Source organism: Dipodomys ordii, unplaced genomic scaffold (assembly GCF_000151885.1).
Source record: "Dipodomys ordii isolate 6190 unplaced genomic scaffold, Dord_2.0 Scaffold88, whole genome shotgun sequence".
Lineage (NCBI taxonomy): Eukaryota > Metazoa > Chordata > Mammalia > Rodentia > Heteromyidae > Dipodomys > Dipodomys ordii.
This window is the reverse complement of record NW_012267304.1, coordinates 8,176,681-8,202,001: the sequence shown is the minus strand read 5'-3', so window position 1 is coordinate 8,202,001 and position 25,321 is coordinate 8,176,681. Positions and strand designations below refer to the sequence as shown.

General features: G+C 37.5%; 1 pseudogene; it reads right to left on the bottom strand.

Annotated features, from left to right (window-relative positions):
* Window positions 1-326: 326 nt before the first annotated feature.
* Window positions 327-25,321, bottom strand: part of LOC105992789 — an 88,473-nt pseudogene continuing 63,478 nt past the window's right edge.

Here is a 25,321-nt window from a genome sequence, read left to right as displayed (position 1 = left end):
TCTGGGCTTCAGGTGAAGGCTCCCATTTCTTCATCTTTTTTTAAGAATATGAATTATAAAATTTATAAAACAATTTCCACTAGGAATTAAATTTATAAAACATGATTTCTCAGTATCTTAAAGGAATCATTCTTAGGCTGCGAAACTGTTGAAAAACATTATAAATTCTACATATAAAATGGAAGTTCTATCAGGCATATATCTACTGTTTATATTTGCAGTTTACTAAAAAAATCTCTATAAATGCTTATAGATCGATATGTATAGTATTTCCTGAGGAATTTACTTCAAACCCTTTTGCCATGCCCATGAACTTTTTTTTTTTAAAGCACTTCTCTGCTAGGCATTAAACTCTGACCCAGAAACATTTTAAATCTCTAGACCATACACAATTCTACCTAGGTAGAAAAGGTAAATATGAATATAGATAAAACAGTCCCTACTTTCTAGCTTTTGGGCAGGAAATGAAGCTTCTTTGTTAGCATGGAGGCAAAGCACGGCACCTGCTTTTTGCCAATGGCACTTAGGTCCTTGCAGAAGTCCACTTGGCAATGAGATACCTTCCTGTTCACCAGAATGAGGAGCTCGGTGAACTCTAAGGAGGAGCCATATTTTCCCAGCATCTCGCACAGGTCCTGAATGTACCTGGAGCCATTCACAGTTTCTCGGTGAGAGTACTACCCTTCAGCAATGGAGTAGCACATGAGGAAGTCGGCTCCAGCTGGCAGCATGTACACAGAGGCTGCATCGACCTCTGTTATGTTGTTGTCTAGCCAGTCTATCTGATGGTCCACCATATCCAAAGGAATGACAGGCCCATCATGCTGGTTTCCCCGGCATGCCTGAATGATAAAGATGTTGGGTTTTCCAACCAAGCTCTGACATTTGCCTTCTTTGAACAAGCCAGTTGGTGTCTGAATCTCAATCTTGGCATCAAAAGCATAAATGTGATTGTCTTCACCGTGGCTCAGGAAAATACACAAAAAGCAGTCCGTATCAGCGTAGTTTGAGATTGATACCTCATGAATTTTGAGCAGAAGTTCTGTGGAGCACATAGGCAGCAAAGATGGCGCTGGGCGGGGGTTGAGTGGGCAGAGCCTAATTTACTGTAGAGTACATGGGCAGCCAAGATGACGCTTGGAGAGAGTAGAGTGGGCAGAACCCAATTGACCTTCTGATCAGTGCCTAACCAGCCCGTGAAGGCTCAGGTGCATGATAGGGTGTGACCTTGACAGTGATTGGTTCCTCTTCCTCCGTTGCCATGCCACCCACCCTTTTTGTCTTTAAAAAGGGCTGCTCTCTGTTAATAAATGAGTTTTCTACCTGCTGGATTTGGCTCCCTGCTGTGTCTGATTGTCTCCCTGGCTGAGGGAGGCTGGGGACCGGGCAAGCGCCACACTTACCTTTCCTTGGACCCTGTCTGTCTTTTGTGGGACAGACGAAGACCCAACATCTGGCGCCCAACATGGGGCACGAAAGGAAAAGATACCGGCCAAGGCTAAGCGGTCTTTCGGGGTAAGTGAAACCCTAAGTATGGGTAATGCTATATCACAAAAGAAGGAGGAGGAGGCAACATTAGGCCTAGAAAGAGTACAGGAGGACTTGGAAAGTGAGAAAGAAAAGAAACAGGTCAAATTCGACCAGGAACGCACTATCTGTGCATGCAGGGGCGGAGGCAGCTACTCAGGTGCCCCTGATGGTCCTAGGCCCCCTCCCTATTCCCCCAATTGGAAGGGAGGTATGACGCCCTATGAGACCTGCGAGAGGGACTTGCAAGACCCAGACCCCTACCCCATGGAGGGGCTAAGGGCTGGGGAAGTAACCTACTCAGAGACCTCCTCTGGAAAGGAAGGGCCACCCAAGAGCTCAGACTCTCAGCCACAGGATTCACTTCCCCAAGCGTATCCAGTCAATGTGGCACCAGGGGCTATCAGGCCCTTGGAATGGTATCCATGGGAAGCTAAGGATCTTTGCTCTGCCAGGCGGTGGTGGAGGATGGCCCAAACTCTCCCTGGGCCACAGCACATACAGGAGAAAGGACTAAACATTCACAAGCACATTTTCTTCAATGCTTTGCCACCTTGGGTCTACTAGCACAAGTTAAAACCTATAATGGACCCTGTTTTGTCAGTAAAACAATGTCAGAGTGTTTTGACAAATGGCATATTAATCATACTTACAGGAATTCCCTATAATCCCCAAGGCCAAGCAATTATAAAAAGAAATCACCAATGTCTTAAGGAGCAATTAAAACAAAAAGGGTGAGTTAGCCCCCTATATACAGTTAACATTTTCAATTTTTCAAAAGGGGCAGCTAACTGGGGACAACTAAACCCTAAGCCCCGAGTAAAAGTCAGGTGGAAGGACCCCCTGACACAACAATGGAGAGGACCTGACCCCCTAGTTACCATGGGCAGGTGATTTGGATACATTTTTCCCATAGGGGAGACAGCCCCCATTTGGATCCCTGCCAGGACCCTTAAGTTTTTACCCATTTCCTCTATACAGGAGGATGCCCAAGAATAAGCTAACCAAAAAAAAAAAAAAAAAAAAGGCCATGGCCAAGGCTTGTGTTTTTAAGACAAAAGCCAGAAAGACAATTACTAACCATCCCCAAGGGCAACCAGCCCTTGAGAAGCTCTTGTGTTCTCTAACAATTGCAGATGGCGATACTCCAGCTGTTGGCTGTCCTGACTCTCCCAATCTTGTGAATGGCTCTACGGAATCTGCATCAACCTCAACGGGTGACCTGGTCAGTGATCAACACTGGCAATGCAGAAATCGTCAATAGCACCACAAGAGAAGCTGTCCCTTTGACCTGACCTTCATTTTGATCACCACCCTATGGACTGTTTAATATTTTTGTAGGAGTTAATTATTTTAATGTTACCTGCTTTAATTGTTCTTTTAGTAATTGCTTGTATAGCAGCATTAAATCCATACTTATTGTTAAACAACCACCTTTTGTTATGCTTCCAGTTTAGATCTTGTCCAACCCCACAGGCAAATAGCTGGATTAGAACAATCCCCACCTCTGGACTCTGAAGTGGCAAAGACTGCTATCCCATCATCCTTCACTAAGGTTAAAGGAGTAGTAGTGACATTTCCTGGCCTGGTAATGCTTTTGCTGATGGTTTTTTCTATGCCTTCCTTGTATTATAAGTGTACTGCAAAACTCTTATGAGCTTAGCCAGCCAGTTATCAAGCTCCAAATGAATGAATTTCCCCCCGAGAGGAATCGCAGCCAGAGACGGGTAAGAGGGGGTGTCAGTCTGACCAACCTAAGACAGGGCCTTCAGCTTTGCTCTGAAGAAGTTTCCAATGACGGGTAAGGCAGACAAGGCGATCCACCCAACCAAAGACAGGCGGGTTCGCTTCTTTAAACAAAGACAGGGGAGATGATGTTGGGAGCCATTGGGAGCTGACAGTAAAGCTCAAAGGTCATCTTGACCCCTGTGCTAGCTTAAAGGCACATACAAGGAACTGGCTTACTTAAAAGACACCAGGTGCCCAGGAATTAATTGAACTGCTTTGGACATTTCTAACTGTGCTGGGACTGATGTTTATTACTGTGCTAGGTGGGGATGTGAGGTAATTGGGACAGGCTCTTGGATCATACACAAGGGCCCTCCCTATCCTTGTTGGTCGAATCTCGCCCCCCAGACTTGCCTGGAACCCCCTGTGTAGCCAATGTTATCCTTACCAATGTAATCTTGTTAAAACAACTTTTACAGAGGATGGAAAAGGACAACTAACTGGGTGGTGGGTCTGCCATTAAAAAAAAGGGGGGGGGGAATCTGTGGAGCACATAGACAGCAAAGATGGCGCTGGGCGGGGGTTGAGTGGGCAGAGCCTAATTTACTGTAGAGCACATGGGCAGCCAAGATGACGCTTGGAGAGAGTAGAGTGGGCAGAACCCAATTGACCTTCCGATCAGTGCCTAACCAGCCCGTGAAGGCTCAGGTGCATGATAGGGTGTGACCTTGACAGTGATTGGTTCCTCTTCCTCCGTTGCCATGCCACCCACCCTTTTTGTCTTTAAAAAGGGCTGCTCTCTGTTAATAAATGAGTTTTCTACCTGCTGGATTTGGCTCCCTGCTGTGTCTGATTGTCTCCCTGGCTGAGGGAGGCTGGGGACCAGGCAAGCACCGGGCTTACCTTTCCTCGGACCCTGTCTGTCTTTCGTGGGACGGACAAATACCCAACAAAGTTCTTCTGCTTTAAAATCATTAAAGAATTTCACTTCAAATCCTAGATCTGAAAACCTGCGAATCAGGTTGTCCCTGTCTGCACAAGTGCCCCTCTCGTCCGGCAGAGTCAAGTGCCAAAAGAATTTCTCATGATTGAAGATTAGGGCAATTTCTCTCCTCTTGTGGTCCAGCTTGTATTTTTCTTCTGGATCAAACATTTCCCTTCTGTACAAGGCATCTGTTTCTGTCACGTTTTGTTCCTTGCCTGCAGGGCGAGGGTCGGGTGACCCCAGGCCGAGCTCAGTCATTGAAAGTGCCCACTGCCCATGACTCCCGCAATGCCTGCCGCCGCTGCTGCAGCTGCAAACCAGGGTTCTGCCGGCTCCCATTTCTTCTACATCAGGAACAAGTGTTGTGGTGTTGTTGGACAGGGACTGTATGGAATACAGACGCTGAAACAGAACAGGGAATTATACATCTTGTCTGGAATAGGGACATTTTTTCACAAATAAATGGAAATGTCTAGCAGGATTGTGATAGCTCTTGCAAGAGGTGCTCTGAACCCAAGAATCAAGAGACTAAGATCTGAGAATTGAGGCTCAAAGTGAGGCCAGGAGACAAATCCTGAGACTCTTAATCTCCAATTAACCAGCAAAAAGCTGGGAAGTGTGGCTTAAATGGTAAAGTGTTGACTAAGGATGAGCATGAGGTCTTGAATTCAAGTTCCAGTACCAGCACAAACAAAACAAGAAAAAGATGGTTATAAATTTTCTAGACATAGTTCCATATATTTCTCTTTTTACAGTAATAAAACTTCAAATCTTGATTATATATTTATATGTATTTACAATATGCCTTTAAATACATATAAATGTATTTATATATTTATAACATACATCTTATTTACAAATATTTTACTTATTTAAATAAATGTATTTTATATAAAGCTATTTATATATTTTCATTAATATCTAGTAGTTGTACAAGATGTTTCATTTTAATATGTCCATATATATATATATACACAAGGCTTTTTGATTATAATCATTACTATTCTCCCATGTTTCCCACTCCTTTCCAATATTAGTCTTCTTAATTTGCCTTTTTTTGCATGTATACCCTTCCCACTAATTTCAATACCCCAGAGAAGAAATGTTTCAGCTTCCTAATATTTCTGGTTTGTTTAAATTCATGTTATTTCTTTTAAATGAATTCATTATCGTGTCTCACTAGTGAAAAAACCATATTTTAGTCAGATCTGTCTATTGTGTGTGCATATATATGTTCCTGAATATGCTTACATATATGCTATAATTTGGGCCTAGCAGTTACATATGAGAAAAATTTGTAGGTTAATGGAGCTGGAAACTCTTATAGTAAGTAAATATATCTATATATTGTTATATAAGGATTAAAGCTTTGTGACTCTTGTAGTTGAAAATCTGTATATTTTCCTGGTTCTAAATTATTTTGTTCTTATCTCTAAAGAAATAAAAAACACTAACCTGTATCTTTCTTCCTTGAAAAAAACTAAAAGTTTATTCAATTTTATTATCCCATCCAAACACTGTTCTCTGATAACTTATACCATCATTAATCCATTTTTTCTCCAGAATCTTCAGTGTGTATGTGAACTTTGCTATCAGCCATTACATTTCTTTCAACTCACTGTTCTTTACCAAATTTAATAAAATCTAACCTTCCTTATTTGTACAATTCTTTATTTTTTTCTAGCTTGCTTTCTTTCCAAGTAAACAATATCTTACTAGCTACCTCTCAGAAACATCCACTGATGTCTCAGTGCCACAGTAACCTAATAACTCTTTCAAAATTAATAAATAGCCATTAATATTGGCTTCTGAAGTTTCTCCTAAACTCAACATATAGGAATCTAGACATTTTTATATACTTTATAATAGGATTCCATAAGCTGTGCATGAGTCAGGGACTTGGGGTCTGCCTGAAGATGTTGTATACTTTAACACTTTTTGAATGGAGCTATTAGCACTCAATATGTTTATAGACACTATCAAAAGTTTATTAGGAACAAAGCAAGCTTATAAATATTTTAGGAGAGGCCAAAGTAGACTAATAGCAGCATATGTAAATTTGATTAGTCCAAATACTATAAGAACATAGTCACTTTTCTATGTATCCAGACATCATCCTGAAAAGGAGAAAAGAAAAACAAATCCCTGAAAATATATCCTGATTGGCATGTTTCCCCTTGAATTATCTGAATATTTATCTAAATAGATTTTCCAATATACTAGAGGTGTTCATATTACTTTCAAATGACAAGTCCATATTCTTTCTTCCATCAGCAACTATGTAAGCATTCAAGCAAAATGTGTTCTGTAGGAGAAAATAAAGGAAATTTTATAATTTTATAAATCTGAGTATATGTCTCTATTCTATCATTTGTATGCCAGACCTCAATGATATGGCTCCACCCTTTCTTTCTACTTTCATGACCCTATTTTTCATCATATATTTTTTTTCCTGTAGGCAAATTAAATCGCTCACAGTAAGTTTTCAGTCTTCTAATCAATTTATTCATATTATTCCCTCAACCTCAAATATTCTCTCTCTCTACTTCTTCCATCAATGAAAATATGACTAATTCCTTAAAACTAATTTAACTATCATATCTCTTACAAAGCCTTCCCAGCAGGCTTACCACTGGCCAGCATTGGAGATAATTACAACTTGTTCAATCACTCTAATAATATTTCTATATCTCTGTTTGAATTAATTACCTTTGTATTTGTTGAATTCTCTAAATCTTTTTTGTTTTAGGATGCTTAATAATATCTTTTTTAAGACTGATCCTTATAAGTAGCCTTAAATGTACCATTTTCAGCATCAATTATTACTGTACAAACTAGGTATAGAAAATGTGAGGAAGGAGTTGGGAGGCTGAAGGTGGAGAAGCTGGAAGCTAAACAAGTTTTCATGTAGAAACCAGTCTTAGTGTTCCAGTGGAAAATCTAAGGCTAGAAAGTCACACCAAGTGTACCATCATAGTACAGATAGTTTGAAAAGAGAGGAAAAGTTCATGGAACGTGGTTAAGGAGAAAGATTCAAGCACTCATGAGTGTCCACAGTAGTGGACATATCAACAGAGAGAGCCCAGGACATAGGCATCAGAGGGGATGTGCAAGCGAATTCTACTCACCACCAGGAATAACTGGCAAGGAATGGAAATCTTCATCCTGCTGACCATAAATAGTCGCAGATGGCGGATGTCCCAGAAGGGAAAGGCATGAGTACCACACAGACATCCTCACTCTTTCTCACAGAGCAGCAAGGGGAAGGTAGCCCTTCCCCAACCATGGAAAAGAATTCCATCTTTGATACTGACAAAAGCCTGGCTAGAGCAGTGGCCAAAACTGAGGCCTTGAAAGAAGATAATAGGAGCCTTTCAACCTGACCTGGGGACTTAGTTCCCCCCCTGAGGAAAGTTGCTCTTCTGAAGCAGAGGCAGCTCCTCAAGAGCGAGGCAACTGTGTTCAGTGGGTAAACAGAGCAAGAGGTTGCCACACCCCTCTGAAGCACTGGCAGCAACTCCAGAAAAACATTTGGATACTCATTACACTAAATCCTGAGGATGGCTCCAAGCTGGGCTTGGACTCTCTCAAGGGCTAGCACCTCAGGTTAAAGCTACTGATTGCTGACATAAAACTTAACTCCCTCATAGCAACTCCAAGCTAGAGGAAATAGCCATCTCCCTCTTTTGTAATACTCAAAGCAGATCACTCTCCCACTGAACTAGCCCAGGAGGAGTGTCATAAACTCCCTGGTAAGGCAGCGTTTTATTCTGCTTGCTCAAACAAACTGATTTAAGAAACCTAACAAGCCACAGGAAAACCAAACACCACAAGCAAACCAGAGACTCCACCAAGAGACTGGAATGGACACAGGGGAGACACAAGATATCCACCCAAAAAATCAAAGAAGACTTTTTTTACTTACTTTTTAAAATTTTGTTTTAAAAAATTGTTTTCAGTTTTTTTTCATCATTTATATATTAGGTTTGTTTTTTTGTTTTGTTTTGCTTTGCTTTGCTTTTTTAAAATCTCTTTCTACTCTTTTCCCTTTTGATCCTTTTTGTGTTTTTTGCTTTACTTAAGGGCTGTTCTGTTCATCCCAGATCTATACCCATCTTCAATTATTAGACCTTATCTTTCATTGTGTGCATACTTAATTCAGATATCGATTACTCAATTCACAAACTCAACCTTAATTCCTTTCATTGTAGTATTGTTTATACTTATATATTTTAAGTGTTTCATTTTTAAATTTTTGTTTATTTTTCCTTTGTCTTTATTACATCTCTCCTCCTATCATTTTCCTCTCCCTGAATTTAGGTATTGGTTATATTCCTTCCCTCCCTTTCCTTCTCCACATTCCTCTAATCTTACTTTCAACTCAAAATTCTCCCTAAACATATTAATTTCTAGTCTGTTGACTCCTCTTTGATTTTCTTAGTCCATTGATTACTAAGTTATTTGTTGTGGAACAAGATGGTATCTGGTGAACTAGATTGTATCTGTACTCATTTTGACTGCTTCAAAGAATCTGTGCAAAAACTGCGCTCTGGTTGATTCTTACCTTAAACTAGTGTTCTAGCAAGACATTGGTTTTGCTTTCATACCCAAATGGAAAGAACAAGAAAGAAACACAGTCAGGCAACATAGCAGTTAATGAATAATCCATAAGAGAGTTGCCAAAATTCTCTACAAACACTACTTCTAAACATGCTAAATGAAAAGACTGAAAGCATGCAAAGGACTCTGTGTGACCATGATAGGGAAATGCATGAGTGTGATGAGGCAAACCAAATATTAATACAGGAAGTTCATGAGCGGGAGGAGGGTAATCAAAGATTAATAGAGGAATTGTGTGAGCAGGATGAGAATAAACAAAGACTAATAGAGACATTCTTGGAATCTACAAACAGAAACCTGGAGGAATCCATGGAGTTCACAAAGGGAATGCTCAATGAAGCCCATCAGAAAGAAAGGGAGTCCAGTGAAACCATAACCAATCAATTAAAGGATTTGAGAATGAAAAACAAATTGAGGAGGTAAAGTAGTCCATACAAGATCTAAAATAAAGCTCTGACAAAGAATTTGAAGGCATCAAATCTGACCAATTAAAAGGAAAGTAAATAATAAACAAAATAGAAAGCCTTAACAGTAGGTTAGATCATGAAGAAGATCGAATCTCTGGGATTGAAGACAGCCTTGGCATTATACAGAAAGAATAGACAGTATTCAAAACAAATCCAAGAAATATGATGAATCTATTCAACATTTAGAAAACGCCATCAGAAGGCCTAATTTAAGGCTAGTGGGTATAGAAGAGGGCCTAGAGACAGAAGTGAAAAGTCTAGGAAATTTATTTAACAGGATCCTAGCACAGAAAGTCCAAAACATGCACAAATAGGCCCATTCAGATACAATAAGATTTTTATACCCCAAATATACCAGAGCAGAACAGGACATCCCACCATTACTTTGTAATCTGCACAGGATCTATTGAAACCAAGGGAAGAATCCTTAAAGCTGTCAGAAAACAAAGATGAATCACCTATAAAGGGAAAACAATCAGAATGACTTCTGACCAGAAGAGATCATTAAAGAAAGAAGAGACTGGAATTATGTATCACATACCCTAAAGACAAACAATTATCAACGAAATATACTGTACCCAGGTAAACTGTCCTTCATAGCAGGACAAATAAAAACTTCTACAGCAAAGAAAAATGAAGCAATATTTCTCCACCAGACCAGCCCTATAAAAGATACTTCAGGTTGTGCTACTCATAGAAAATCAACAATAGCATGATAAAGGCCAAGAAACAGCCCCCAAACAGAGAATCCAAGAATTATTGGAAGAACCCAGTTGGCACAGCCACCAAAAAGACAGATAAAATGAAAGAAACTACCGAAAATCGCTCAGTCCTAATTCTCAATATTAATGAACTTAACTCTCCAATTAAGTGACATAGACTGTATAATTGGATCAAAAATCAAGATCCTTCTGTCTACTGACTTCAAGAGACATACCTTGTCCCCCCCCCAAAATAAACATATTCTGAAAGTGAAAGGCTGGAATAAAATCTACCAAGCAAATTGCCCCCATAAAGAGGCCGGAGTTGCAATCTTAATATCAGACAAAATCAATTTTAAATTATAATTAGGGAGGAGAAATAAAGATGGTCATTGCATACTGATTAAGGGATCGCTCCTTCAGGAGGATATTATAATTCTAAATATCTAGTCACCAAATAATGGAACACCTAAGTTCATCAAAGAATCACTACTTTTGTAAAAGCTCACATAGATCAATAGTGATTAATTGTTGGGGACTTTAACACACCACTATCCTAGCTGGATAGATCAACCCGGCAAAAATTGAGCTAAAAAACCTCGGATATAAACAACTGTATAAATCAAATAGATTTAACAGACATTTACCGAATATTTCACCCAGCAGCATCAGAATACACATTCTTCTCAGCAACACAAGGAACATACTCCAAAACAGACCACATTTTAGGTCACAAATCCAATTTATCCAAATTCTGAAACACTGAAATTATGCCCTGCATTATCTCAGACTACAAGGGAAGAAAATTAGAATTCAACACCAAAAGCCACCACAGAAAATCCTGTAACACATGGAGGCTGAACAAAACACAGTTGAATCACCAAATTTGAAAGAAAATTCAAACATTCGTGATATACAACAAAAATGAACACACAAATTACCAGCTCCTCTGTTACACAGCAAAGGCAGTACTCAGAGGGAAATTTATACCTCTGCATTCCCACATCAACAAATTGGAGAGATCTGAAACCAACAATTTAGCAAGGCACCTAAAGCTCCTTGAAAAAGACCAACAAGCTAAACCCCAATCTTGTAGACAGAAACAAATTATTAAAATAAAATCAAAATTAATTGAACTAGAGTCCTTAAAAACTATTGAAAGAATCAACTAAACAAAGAGTTCGTTTTCCAAAAAACAAAAAACAAAATTGACAGACCTTTAGCAAATCTTATCAGAAAAAGAAGAGTACACACCCAAATAAACAAACTCAGAGATGAACTTGAAAGTATCACCACAGAACAACCAGGATTCAGAACATTATAAAGGAATATGTCTCAAATCTTTATGATAATAAAGATATGATAAAGAGAAATGGACGAATTTCTAGCAAATATTGACATGGCCAAACTAAACCAAGATAATTTAACCAACTTAACAGATCGAAAGCAAGCATTGAAATAGAAACAGCAATAAGAGACCTCCCACACAAGAAAATCCCAGGACCGGATGGATATACAGCAGAATTCTACAAGGCCTTCAAAGCAGAACTCAAACAATACTCCTCCAACTCTTCAATGAAAGTGAAAGTGAAAGTTCACTACCAAACTCTATGAAGCCATTATAACTCTCATCCCAAAACCAGGCAGGGACTCATCAAAGAAAGAGAGCTATAGCCCCATTTCATTGATGAACATCGATGCAAAACTTGTCAACAAAATTTTGGCCAATCTGCTTCAACAACTCAAAAAAATATACACCATGATCAAACAGGATTCATTTCAGGGATGCAAAGCTGGTTAACTATACTCAAATCAATCAATATAATTCATCACATCAACAAGTACAAGGTTGAGAAACATATATAATTATCTCATTAGATGAAGGAAAAGCATTTGATGAGATCGAAAACCCCTTTATGAAGAAAGTTCTGGAAAAACTAGGAATCCAAGGAACATTCCTCCATAAAAAAAAGGCTGTGTATGACAAACCTATGCCAACATTATACTTAAAGGGGAAAAGCTAAAGCCATTTCCTCTAAATTCAGGAATAAGATAGGCATGTCCACTCTCTCTACTTCTCTTCAATTTACTTTTAAAATGCTTAGCTAGAGCAATAAGACAAGAAGCAAACATAAAGGGGATCCAAAAGATGAAGTAAATCCTTCCTTCTTTGCAGATGTCATGATCTTTTACTTAAAGAAACCTATTACCTCCACTCCCAAGTTACTTGAGCTGATTCAAAACTTTGGCAAAGTAGCAGGTTATAAAATTAATCCTCAAAAGTAACTGGCTTTTCTGTATTTCAATAATGAGAAAAGCATGGCTGAAATCAAGAAATCAGCTTCTTTTTTAATAGCTCCACAAAAAAATAAAATATATAAGATTTCACTAAAGAAGTGAAGGACCTCTATGATGAAAACTTTAAAAACCTGACAAAGGAAATTAAAGCAGAACTGAAGAAGTACAAAAACTCCTATGCTACAGGACTGGAAGGACTGGAAGTACAAAAACTCCTATGCTACAAGACATCAGGCAAATGGCAATACTGCCAAAGGCTATCTGTAAATTCAATGTAACACCCATTAGTATCCCAATCTCATTCTTCAATGAAATAGAAGAAGTCCCCCCCCAAAAAAAATTGTATGGAACAAGAAAAGACCACGAATAGCAAAAACAATCCTTAGCAAAAAGAAAGTGTTGGCAGAATATCAATACCAAACTTGAAACTCTACTACAAAGCCATAGTAATCAAAACAGATTGCTACTGGCACAAGAACAGACATTAATACAAACGGAATAGAACTGAAGACCCAGAAATGAACCCACAGATCTACAGCCACCTACTCCTCGATAAGGGTGCTAAAAAAATGAAATGGAAGCCAGGCAGCCTCTTTAGTAAATGGTGCTGGCAAAATTGGTTAACCACATGTAGAAAACTAAAGCTAGATCCTTGTATATCATCCTGCACCAAAATCAATTCCACATGAATCAAAGATCTCAAAGTCAAAGCAGACACCCTGAAAACACTACAAGAAGGAATTGGAAAAAGTCTAAGTCTCCTTGGCACAGGCTGAAATTTTCTAAATAAAGACCTAGAAACACAACAAATCAAACAATAGTTGGACACATGGGATTACATGAAACTGCAGAGCTTCTGCATGGCAAAAGAAATAGCTAGCAACATCAATAGAAAGCCCATGGATTGGGAGATTATCTTCACTAGGCATGCAACGGACAAGGGTCTCATATCTAAAATATATTTGGAACTCAAAAAATTAAATCCCCCAACAACAAACCCTCAAAGAAACAAATTCCAGATTAATACATGTGCTAAAGATGAAAGAGAGACTTCTCTGAAGAGGAAATAAGAATGGCCAATAGACACATGAAGAAATGTTCAACATCTCTAGCTATAAAAGAAATGCATATCAAAACAGCATTGAGAACCACCTCAACCCAGGTAGAATGGCTATAATCAAGAAATATAATAAAACAGATGCTGGGTGAGATGTGGCCAAAAGGGAACCCTACTTTTGGGAGTGTAACCTTGTTCAACCACTTTGGAAAGCAGTATGGAGATTTCTCAAAAGACTCCACATAGAGCTCCCCAGCAATCCCACTTTTGGGCATTTACCCAAATGTTTACAAACAAGGCTACACTAAAGCTACCAGCACAATTATATTTATTGAAGCATTATTTACCATAGATAAGATATGGAACCAACCCAGATACCCCTCAGTACATGAATGGATCAAGAAAATGTGATATATATATATATATATATATATATATATATATATATATATCCTCACACAATGGAATTCTATGTCTCCATCAGAAAGAATGGCACTGCCACATTTGTTAGGAAATGGAAAGACTTGGAAAAATTATATTAAGTGAAGTAAGCCAGGCCCAAAGTAACATAGTTCTCTTGGTTTCCCTTATTTGCAATAACTAGTATATGTCTAGGACAAGCAGAAAAGGTCAAAAGCTATGTACATATGACCATATAAGATATTGCTAAGGAAAATGAATCCCAAGATAGGACCACAAGAGGTTTTATCTTTGTTGCTGTTTTATTAATGAACTTATAATGTACTATGTGAGTTTTTGTTTGTCTTATATGTTCTTCAGCCATGGTATAATCCCTTCCTTTTGTCACTGTATTTGATTCCAGTGCCCTGCATCTTGTGTATCCATTTTTCTAATTTGGGGAAGAGAAGGAAAATAACAAAAAGCTGAAATAGGATGCAGGTTGACCCATTGTAACAATGAGATGTACAAGACAATATGTTGAAAACAAACTTTACAGCTTCAGGTGGCGGAGGAAGGAGAAGTTGGGACGGTGGGGTGGGAAGGATTGGTAGGAGAAAATAAACCTCAATAGGAAATATACTCATTATCTCACTCATGTAACTGTAACCTATTTATACAGTATCTTTACAATAAAAATATGTATTAAAAAGAAGTGGAGAGAATTGTTCTGACTCATTAGTAGAGATATATTATTGTATGAAAGTTGCTCAACAAGCATCTATAAAATTATACTCACTGTTCTAAGTCTGAGATCTTTTGATTTCTCTAAGTTATTTATGTTATTTGGGGACTATTATCAAATCCCCTGACTAACTTAATACAGTCTTTACAAAACGTGAAATAACATATTCTACCTTGCCACACAGTAAGAAGCTTTAGTCGGGTTTATGAGAGATTAGGGAGTATTCAAAAGGTCTGCATTCTACTTTGGCTCATATTTCATTGCTTGGCCATGTCAAGTAATACCAAAAAGTCTTTAATGATCCAAACCCTGAAAATCTGCATTATTCCATTGTAAGAATATAGCTACTGGCTGTACAGGAAAGAGGCTAAGAGATAATCACAATCCATTTTAGGGAAGGGAGAGTGATACTGCTAATCAGAATCTTGTGGACACACTCAATGGATACTGAATGTTGTTATCTGTATATGATGGTAATGTAACCTCAGAAATATCATGTATCATTTTATGATGATATGATGAGCACTTATATCTGTTTGTACAGGAGTGTTTAACCACACTATAATCTGATTTTCCATATCTATGTCTAACTTTGAAGGGTGAAATATCCTTCTTTCGAAAACAATAATTGAATGAATCTTATTTTTTCCTTCATATATTTTCTTTTTTTAATATTTGAAAAGGGACCAAACTCAGATTGTGTGAACTGGTGAATTGGTCAGGAAATAAAAGACTTCTAGATTGTTGCAGTTTAAAAGAGAATTTCTCAGTTATTTGAAATTACACTTTAAAGATTATCATAGGTCCCATGATTTCCCTTATTTGCAATAACTAGTATATATCTAGGACAAACAGAGAAGGTCAAAAGCTATGTACATAGGACAATATAAGATGATGTTAAGTGAAATGAACCCCAAGATAGGAACACAAGTGGTTTTTTTCTTTCTTGCTATAGTTTTTAATGTATTTATAATGTACCATGTGTGTTTTTGTCTCTTTGGTATGTTCCTTCCCTATGGTATAACCCCTGTTTTCAATATATTTGAGTCCAGTGCCCTGCATCTTGTATTAACATTTTTCTAATTTGGGGAGGGGAAGGGGAAAAAAACATAATGTTTCAATAGAGATACAGATTGACCCATTGGAACAATGAGATGTATAATACACTATGTTTAAAATGAACTTTACAACTTCGTGGGGAGGAGAAGAATTGGAGAGGTGGGGAGGGAAGGGAAAGTAGGGGAAAAACAAAGGAGGGGGTAACAATGCTTGATCATAACCTTACTCATGTAACTGTAACCCCTCTGTACAGTATTTTTACAATAAAAATATTTTTAAAAGTTTATAAAATACAAAACAATTTTCTATATTCTTTCCAAGTCCCATAACCCTAAGACCAATAGATTCTTAATAGTGATTGCAAATGTAAATTTTGCTGGAGAATATCACCCTTTAGAAGTCAATCCTATTCTCTAAAACTCTTAAATACACCTGTAAATTTAAACTCAAAGGACTACTCTGAGGGAAATAATCAGCTATACACATATCTCGACAACATAAATATACATTCAGTAAATATTTGTCCAAGGATTATAGAATGCCTAACACTTTTGTTTGCACTGTGGATACAATGACAAAATGCAAGCCACCTAACTTCAAGGACCCCATTGTTTAGTGGAAGGACAGTCAAGTTACCCATTTTAATACAATGTAATTAGCTCTAAAACCCAACCATTATCTACAATGTACTCTATGATTATTAAGAACTCATCAACCAAATATATCTGGGTTAAATTTTCAACTCTAACCTTTCATGACCTTGTACTTTAGGCAAGTTTTTCATCACTGTCTCATGAATTCCCTAATCCATGAGATTTAGATAATAATAGTTACAACACTAGAGGTAACATACTTAGCAATCAGTTAATGTTAACTATTATTACTATATTGTTTGACTAGGAAAGGCATACCAGAGAAGGTAACACTAAAACTGAGTAGAAAGGGACTCTTCATCTTTGTCACTATTGGTATTTTAAGCCACATAATTCTTTGTTGTTTGAGGGTGTTACAAGCATTGCTGAATAGGTAACAGCATCCCCAACCTCTGCTCAGTAGACAACAGGAGCAAATGCACATGCCTCAAGTTACTACATCTAAAAAATGTCTCTGGACTCTGACAAGCATGTCCATATAGGGAGAGGTTTGCAAATTTCCCCTAGTTGGTAACTACTGCAGTAAACAATGCCATTATCACAATGTGCTTGAGAAAAACAACACTAGTTCTATTTCAATGAAGGAGAAATCTCTTTGACTCTTTCATTTTCTGTCACTCCTACCTCAGTATGTCCTGTCAACTCTAATGCTAAAACATATCTAAAATTTAACCTCTTCTCACCATTCCAATTGATTATTACATTCACTGTGTAACATGTCAACTCTCTTCCAGGTCTCCTCATGTCTGCACTTGCTCGTCTATATTCCATTTCAATATAGAGTCTGAAAAGTAAATAGAATTTCAACTCATTCTTCATTTGTAGTTTCATTAAATCTATGCTAGAAATTCAAGCTCAATAACATACCTTTCAAAAACATGCTAAGGATACCTTGTAATAAGTATGTAGGAACTGCTTTTGCTAAAAAGCAGACTCTTCACTGGGGCCCACAAGGAACTAAAAGCAAGGTAACAAGGTGGAATCAGTGCCTGAATGTTGTCCCTTTTCATTACTTTGGGCAAGATTTCTGATTTATACAGCATGCAAGCTTTTTGATCATTCAAGGAGAATTGTTTATAACATAAGAATATTTAACCAATTTCATTCTCTTCTAAATTAAGCCCACAAAGACTAGCTAGAGTACTTTATATCAGTTTTACAAAGTCATGTTCCAGATGCTTCCCCACAAAAGGCACTTAAGTATTTTCAGCAATTCTACTCAATATGTACTCCACTTGGATTCCAGGAACAGCAGAGCTTCACAGATCACCCCACAGTGTGATCACCTCCCAGAAGGTAAAATGAACTCATGGAAACTGTTACTGGTGAATAGTGTCAGAGGTAAAGACTTCAGATTCTTAACAATTCCAACAAAGAGTTGAATGAAGATGCACACACAAAATCAAAGTGGCTAAGCAAGTAGTTTAATAGAGAAAGAGAGAGAGGTACACAATTAAGGGAAATGGTAGGTAGGCTCAAGCTAGGTGACTCAAGAGCAAATATTTGGTTAAGAAATCTTACGTATCTCAACTGCCCAATAAATAAGTGAGCTAAAGACTTAGAGAGAAACTTCTCTGAAGAGGAAAGAAGGATGGCCAATAGACACATGAAGTGCCAGAACCAGCCGACAACGAAAGGGACGCCTGATTTAGGGGGCGAGGACGGAAAAATAAAGACATAAGACAAAGGATGGGGTCAGGAGGTCTGCAGCTCAAGACTGCAGCCCCGTTTATTTTTAACTCTTCTAATTTATACTATTAGAAGTCAAGAAGTAACCTAAGGTCACCATAGTGCAGAAAAACAAGAAAAGTCTTTAATAAAAACAAGGGTGCAGAAAGAAACAAGACAAGGTCAACTGATAGAAAGTAAAACAAATTCTACAGACATAGCAAGGCAAACCCGGACACCTAGTGTTTTTCATGAAAGCCAGTTCCTTGTACGTGCCTTCAAGTGAGCACAAGGGTCAAGATGACCTTGGAGCTTTACTGTCGGCTCCCAACATCTCCCTCGTCTTTATTTTGAAGAAGAGAACCCACCTGTCTTAGGTTGGGTGGATCACCTTGTCTGCCTTACCCGTCTTTGGGAACTTCTTCAGAGCAAAGCTGAAGAACCTTACTGCACTGTTGGTGGAAGTGTAAACTTATTCAACCACTTTGTAAACAGTATGGAGGTTCCTCAAAAGACTCCACAGAGAGCTCCCATATGACCCAGCAATCCCACTTTTGGGCATTTATCCAAATGTTCACAAACAAGACCACACTAAAGCTACCAGCATGACTATGTTTATTGCAGCATTATTTACCATAGCTAAGATATGGAACCAACCCAGATGCCCTTCAGTAGATGAATGAATCAAGAAAATGTGTTATATATACAAAATGGAATTCTATACCTCCATCAGAAAGAATGGCATTGACCCATTTGCTAGGAAATGGAAAGACGTGGAAAAAATTCTATTAAGTGAAGTAAGCCAGGCCCAAAGAAACATAGGTCCCATGGTTTCCCTTATTTGCAATATCTAGTATATGTCTGAGTCAAGCAAAAAAGGTCAGATAAGTTGATGTTTGGGAACTGATTCACAAGATATGTATTCAATTTTTTTTCTTTCATGCGATTGTTTCTAACACATTTATGTGTGTGTGTGTGTGTGTGTCTTTTTTTTTTGGGGGGGATTCCGGTATTGGGGCCTTAACTCTGGGCCTGGGCACTGTCCCTCTGCTCTTCAGCTCAAGGCTAGCACTGTACCACTTGACCCACAGCACCACTTCCGGCTTTTTTTCTTTTTGCTTATGTGGTGCTGAGAAATCGAACCCAGGGCCTCATGTATGCAAGGCAAGTGCTCTACCCCTGAGCCACCTTCCCAGCCCCTCTAACACATGTATCAGATTATTTCTTTGTTGCATTCTATGTCCCTCCCCCAGAGTATAACTCCTGCTTTCACTGTAACTGATGTTGGTTGTGGAGAGGAAGGGAAAAAACAAATCGTTTAAATAGGGATACAGGTGGAACCATTGCAACAATGAGATGTATAAGTCATTATGTCGAAAATGAACTTTACAACTTTGATGGAGGGAGAAGAATTGGGTGAGGGGGCATGGGGAAGATGGGAAGGGTTGGGAAGGGGAAACAAAGAAGGAGGCTACAATGCTTGATAAGAAATGTACTCATTATCTTGCCCATGTAATTGTAACCCCTCTTTACTGTATTTTCACAATAAATAAAAGAAAAGCAAGGAGAAAAAAAAGAAATCTTATGTTTCTGATATTTGGAGAGTGTCAGAGGAATTTATGGTGATAATAGTGACATGATCTCAGGGAAACAAAGGATCACGACTTGATAGATATTTTTTGGAAAGAATACACAAATGCATGAGGTTACTATCTCATGGCATGTGTATATGATACAACCCATTGAATGAAGCCTGAAATAAGAGTTTGTTGTGCAAAGTTCAGGATAAAGATATAAGGGTTCCACCATACCGAAGTCTCAGTTTGGTTAGAATTGTCCCTGTGTTTTTCTACTTCTAGGGAGAAGTCCTAACTGCAAACTGACAAATTACTCCAAAGGAAGAGTGCCATGAGAGGCACTAGGGAGGAGACAGAACTCATATATGAATAGGAGACAGGGTTAATTTTAGCATTCTTTTTCTGTAGCTGACCTGCTCAGGAACCATATTGTCACCTCAAGCAATGAAGACTTCCCCAGGGCAATTATGCAGAACCTGAACAGAGATATTGATCAACTATACCACTGTTTTACCAAGACTGTTTATTTACACTTACCTCTCAATTCCCTTACCTTAATTCTTCCTCTAGAGACCTAAAGCTCATCCGTATTCTCAAATGTGAGCATCAATGGATATCAATCTTCCATTTATTTTTTTTTAGTCCTGGGGATCAAACCCAGAACATTGTACTTGATAAGCAAGTACTTTGTCACTGAGCTACATCTCAGCCTTCCACATCTTTTGAACTGTTAGTTTTGCTTACTCTCTTTTAGGTAAGTTGGGCCTCTGTCTAGGACTACATGGATCATATCTATCTTTAAACTTAATCTACTGCTACTTTTTTACACTTAAGCACTTATCATGGTAACTTTTTTGCCATTTGCACACTAACCTCATTCTGTGTGTGACGTTTGTGCTTCTTTCTAAAATATTATTTCTCCATTCTCATTGCTCTCTTTCATTCAGCTCTTTATTAAAATGGCATTTTTTTATTTCTTATAATTTCTAAAGTATACATACATGCGTGTGCACACACATACATGCATATACACACAGCCCTTGTTTGATGGATGGGCCTAAGCATAGATTCTATATAGCAGTAAAGAAATAGTTTGGAATTTGAGACCTGAATCCAAGGATAGGAAGAACAGAAATACAAGAGTAATATAACCAATATTTACTGACCCGTTGAACTTGTTATATCATGTAGAGTTTCTCCATGAATGAGAAAACATGACATCAAGTACAAAGGAAAAACAATGATGGGGGGGGGAGTTGAAGACAATGACCAAAATGTAAAACAGCTTTGTGGGAAATAGAGATGGATGAATTTCTTCCAGGCTTCAAAGATATTAAAGGGCTATTTTGAAAACATCTCTGCCTGTTTGCTCTTTTAAATTTTCTAGAGAAATAAACAGAAATAGGAACTAGTTTTCCACTAATTACTGGTAGAACCCACCTAAATCAATTTAAATCTTCTGAGCCTTAGATTCTTTCCTCTGAGAAATGAAGGATTTAGCATTGCTAGAACAACCACATGGGTCTTTACAGCTCTGGAAGACTTTTGTTATGTTGTTTCTAAATCAGGGGCATTATAAGGCAGAAGGCGGGAAAGGGAAGTCTTGTTTCATTTGTGAGATCCTCAGAGACAGTAGTAGCAAATTGATAGTGGAGAGGAAGAACCAAAAAAATGGACTATGTAACTAAAAGTCTGATGTCAATAGGAAATAAATTCCTAAATGTAAAGTTAAAGTTAGTACACAAATGAACAAAGTAGCCTCATATTTAGCCTAAATTAGTGACAATTAGGAATTATTCATTACAGTGGCTGTGTTATATTTACAGTTATAACAAATTGTTGGGGAAGTGTGGAAACAAATTGGGTTTTTCATCACAGTTATGAGTGTAGAATACAACACCAGGTTTAAACTGATGAAGTCCGTTAAAGGAAAGGGCAAGCCCAATAGATAATGGTTCACAGAAGGATTCTAATTCTAGTGTGAAAAATCATACATCAAACACAAAAACAATGTTAGATCAAGTCATACAGATTTCAAAAACTTAATGGGCAAGAAGGGCTTCAGATTGTCCTGGCTATAAGAAATGACGTCAACTTTTAAGATATAAGAACAATTCTATCCCTTGAGAGTTCAAGAGATGAAACTCCTAAATTGCAACTTGCCCTAGTTGTGATTGGCTAATCTTTGTATTTAAGGATGTGTAGTTGCCAATCTGTCTTTCCACTTTTATTATTTTATTTTCCACATGACAGTAATGACCACAAATGTATTCATTGTCCAATGACTGCTTGCATTTTTCCTAATATATTTTCCTATTTTTATCTTTGGAACGCTTCTAGAATTTTTTCTAACTCTACTAATACTTCAAGACCCAATCCAAAGTCCTTATTACCTACACTCTGATAGGTTGTGCTATGTACCTCTACTCTTATGGAAATGATAGTCTGTACAAAATAAATATTTTAAAAATGATTTCACATTGAAAATTTTTATTTTTATCAGGTTTATCCTTGTTTCTTATCTAACTTTGGACTGTGAATTGAATAGACATCTAGTATGCCTTTGGCAAACTAATATATGTATATATACATGCAAATATACATGCAAATATTTACACGCTCACTCAAAAATGCCAGCAGATAGAAAAAAGGATATTGCCAATGACATATATAAATTCTAATGAAAATATTGTGCATCCTCTTTATTTCTAACTTTCAAAGTCCTTTTTTCAAACTGAAAGACCTTCAACTTCAACAGAAGAATAGAGGAGAGTAAACTATAATGTTGGATAAAAACACAAAAAGTGTTTTTATTTCACTATTCTCTTTTTCCCTTTTGGATTTAGACGCATTTTTTTCTAGCTCTGTATATATATATATATATATATATATATATATAATATTTATATATATAAATATTATATATATATATATTTAAAATGTTGCTGGAAATAGTGCCTTGGGAAGTGACCAGAGCACTCTACAATATGAATATAGATCACACAAATACAATTCTAGAAAACAAGGATTATAACAAATAATTCATGGAAATTAAATTTGAAATAAGCTTAACTTCATGAATAATATTGCCAAATCTCCTCATAGAGGATGCTTTCTCAGTGAAAGTAAAAATTCACATTTGAAGAATGATATGCGCAGAATGAATACCTTTATGGTTCCCATCATCAGCACCTAGTTCCATTCTGAGCCTTTGGATGGTGATGTATAGCTGACATTTTAGCACTCCTATAAAACTGTAAAGAAATGAGTCCATATTTAAAAGGGTAGCTTGACAAATGAATGGTGCTGCGGCTCATAAATCTAAAGCATGACAAATGCTAATACATTCCAGAAAACAACCATGCAATTGTGTATTTCATCATCCACACTGCTATCTAAAGTAGGAGAGTAGGACTAGAATTGAGTGCAGGAACCAATTCCCAAAGAGAATATAATTAATAGATCTGAAAAGTAACTGCTCTACTTAGAAATTTCTCTTTGAGAAGGCTTTATTGAATCTGATTATAACTGTATTGAGCTATCGTATTAAATGGGGTGTGAGAAAATTTCAAATTCTGATACAGCCACTATTATCGAAGAAAGTTAAAGCTGACAGCCAGTCACCACATGCTGAGTAGTTAGATCCTATAACTTTAAGACAACACTGGGACTGCGAAGGTGGTGCAGGCTCAGTGGTAGAGTGCTTGCCTCGCATACATGAGGCCCTGGGTTTGATTCCTCAGCACCACATAAACAGAAAAAGCCAGAAGTGGTGCTGTGGTTCAAATGGTAGAGCACTAACATTGAGATGAGGAGTTGTAACCAGGCCCAGAGTTCACTCCCCACGACCAACCAAAAAAAAAAAAAAAAAGACAACATTTATTTAATGCACAATATTATTGCTGAGATTTACAAAATACCTGAATACGTTCAGACTCATGATGCTAGAATTGTTTTGATGAATGTTGCTAGAAATAAATCGATTGATTTTTTAACTGAAGGAAAATTAGAAAAATCCTTGTCAGATACCTATAGAATGTTGGGCAATCAAAATAAACTCTCAGTAATTTTTCAGTTTAGACAGAATTTGCCATTTCTAGGGTAGAGTGACATAAGTACTTCAAGTTGAATTGAGGAAACAGTTCCAAATTAAATAAAATGGAGGCTATACAAACAGAAAGAGTTCTAAAACATTGTATTTGTGGACTTCACTGCATAAGACTGTCATAAAATTAACTTTATCATAGTTCCTAGGAAATGAAAAATTGTATAGGATGATAGGAAGCCTTAATTTAAACAGAAACGATAATCTTTTCGCAAAAGGTATTGCCAGCATAGTGAATTTATTAATCCTTAGCACCTGATTATTTTCAAACAGTCAAATTCATGTAAGAATTATATTTCCAAAGTAGGTAGCCAATAAATTCAGAAGAGCAGCAAAGTCCCTTATCATTTATTACCACATTATTTATACTAGCTATTTCTTCCTAGTATTTTATAAACCTCATATAAGCAAATGAATGTCTTGGGAAGAGAATCACAAAAAAGAGAAATGCACACTTGATAATCATTTTATAAAGGCCAAAATTAAGACTAATTTATTATCTCAACTCCAGTAGAGAATTAATGTCTCTTTAGTTGATTTGTCTATACTATCAGCTAATGTTACTCAAGCTACTTCACTCTAGCTGTCCTAGACATGCTAACATGTCTATACACATTTCTTATGAAAAAAAATGAACTCTATGATAAGGAACTGAATACATAAAGTAAAATAAAAATCAGCATTTTCAGAGTTACTTACTGTGAAGAACTGAAAAAAACCTTAAATCCATGATCAAAGAAGAAACTGATAAAATGTAAGACATATAAAACTTAGCATGATTCTTCACTTTTTTCATTACCATCTCTGAACATTTTAGGGACATATTCCCATGGAAGTTTGTATATCTCATGACTATTTTCTGTCAGTCATATAATGTCATCATAGATACCTAAGAAATACATCTAAAAGATGCTTCTCATTACAACACTGAACATAAATACTTGGAGAAGAGGAGGTATAGATCAATTGGTAGGACACTAGCTATGAGCCAAAAACCTGGATTGCGTTCCTACTCTTGAATTTAAACCCCAGTGTTGGCACAAAAAGAGAAAAAAGAGTGGATTTGCTAGGCTCTGGTGGCTCACACCTCCAATCCCAGTTACTCAGGAGCATAAGAGCAGCATGGTTCGAATTAATCCTGGTCAGAAAAATTAAAGAGACTCTTATGTCCAAATAACTAGCAAAAAGCCAGAAGTGGAGGTATGGTTCAAGTGTCCCAACATCATCCTTGATAAAAAATGCCAAGTAAGGGTGTGAGACATCGAGTTCAAGGTGCACTAGAGGCAGAAAAATAATATTTGATTATTCTTGTGTTATACTAATTTGCTTAGGTATTCCAAAGGTAATTAATCATTTATGATTTCTTAGAATGTTCACATTTAGGCACTCATAAGTAGTTTTATAAAATGTTCATAATATTCATCTGTAAGAAATAAAAGGGGAAAATTATGTTTTAAAGCAGCCCTAGGGGGGAGGCGACAAGATGGCGGAGGAGAAGCTGGAATCTGAACAAGCTCTCTCATAGAAAGCAGTTTTAGAGTTCCAGTGAACAGTCCTAAGCCAGAGAAACACACCAAGTGTGCCATCACAGGACAGAGAGTTAGACAAGTGAGAGAAAGCCAAGGCAAGAATACAAATCTGAGCACTAGCCAGCAGCCGCCGGCGGCGGCGGCGGCAGGGTCGCGGTGGAGACCGCAGCCGGGCGATACCTGAGCGCTTACACAGAGAGTCC